Source organism: Tupaia chinensis, unplaced genomic scaffold (genome assembly GCF_000334495.1).
Source record: "Tupaia chinensis unplaced genomic scaffold, TupChi_1.0 Scaffold148257_1, whole genome shotgun sequence".
Classification (NCBI taxonomy): Eukaryota; Metazoa; Chordata; class Mammalia; order Scandentia; family Tupaiidae; genus Tupaia; species Tupaia belangeri.
This window is the reverse complement of record NW_006208108.1, coordinates 573,902-575,600: the sequence shown is the minus strand read 5'-3', so window position 1 is coordinate 575,600 and position 1,699 is coordinate 573,902.

Here is a 1,699-nt window from a genome sequence, read left to right as displayed (position 1 = left end):
GGGAACCTTCACCACCTTGGTCCTGTGGTGCTCCAGAAGCCCCAGTGACTTCTGGATAAAAGGAAGGATACGATGGCAGGAGATAGCAGGTGTTTTGGGAGAGTGTAAGTTCTGGAGGCAGGAAGAACACATTGCCTGCAGGGGGCATGCGGGTCAAGAGAGCTAGAAAGGAGCTGAGGTGAAAGGAAACGCCCTAGCCTGTGGTTAGATTTGATGACTGTTTGGGGTATTTAGTGTTCAGTGACCACCACAGTGAGGGTGTTTTCCAAGTCTCCTCAGCCCAACAACTCAGGTTCACATTCCTTTTCCTATGCAAGAGCATTTCCAAGATTCTGAGAGGAGAATGGAGGAGGGGAGATTGTGGCATGGCCATTACCCCTGGGGGGTGTTTCCTCACCATCTGTCTCTCTGTCTCAGTATTTCAGGTGAGCACACATGCCCTATAGTAAAAACCTCTCAAGAAAACAAAAACCAAAACCAAAACAAACAAACAAACAACAACAACAACAACAACAAAACAAAACAAAGAAAGAATGAAAGAAAAGAAAAAAAAGGAACATTCACCTTAAGGAATTTTTCACCAAAGTTCCATCTAATTTTACCTCAGTATTCCTTATTGCTACCTTTGTACGCTGGGCAATTAGATCTCTTTTTAATTTTTACTTTTCATATAGTTTTTAATTTTATTTATAACTATCCAAAAACCAAGTTTATTGAGGGGGTATAATGGAGAGTTAAGATATATGAATAGATTGTCTAAATATTTGATGAAGCCGATTAACATACCAGTTCCCTCACATGCTTCATATATCTGTAAGAATATGTAACTGGTCCTTTTGTAGCCAATATGAAATATGCAATATATTGTCCATAGCAGAGTCTTTGCATGCGAATCTTCGTGTCTAACTGAAGTTTATATCCTTTTTCTAGTATCTCTCTTTTCCCAATCCCCATACCTCACCCCCAGTCTATTGTAACCATCTTTCTACTCCGGACTTATTGAGTTGGACGTTGAGCGTCTACATAAAGTTGAGGTCACAAACATTCCATTTTTCAAAATACTAAGTGTCTTCTCTCCGCTATGAGAGATTCTTTTGCGCTCAAGAATATCTATATCCTTTTGACAAGCATGAATCCATTGATATTTATGTGGCATCAAGCGGTTATGTTACTCAGTTCTCCCTCCACAATGTGTTTGTCTCTCTCTCTATATATATACGTAGACAAGTCTAGCTGAGAACGATAAACTTTCATACACCCATGGCTTGTAACTTTAGATATCCAGTCCCCTGGGAAGCTAAGATGGAGAACAGGGAGGGAAAGCAGTCCACCTGTTACCCTGATGTAGATAGCATCAGTAAAATACACAGCAATGTTGACACCTGCATGTCATCTCTTTGTGTTTATTTTCCTGGGTGTGCTGGTTCCAAAATGACATATCCTCAGGCATTTTGCTTTGCTTCCTTTCATCCCAGGTGCATCAAATCAGGAAGGGCAACACCCACAAGGAAGTGGGCTTTCTCAAGGCAATGAGTCTCTCCCAGGGAAAAACGGGCACTGACCCTCCCCACCCCCAAACCTCAAGCCTTGCCAATGGGTGTGCCTCACGGTTCCCTCAGTGTTCCTCCAAGGTCCTCAGGATTTCGTGGTCAGGAAGATTTCCAGGTTCCTTTGTGACAGAAAGCTGGGCCTGACCAGT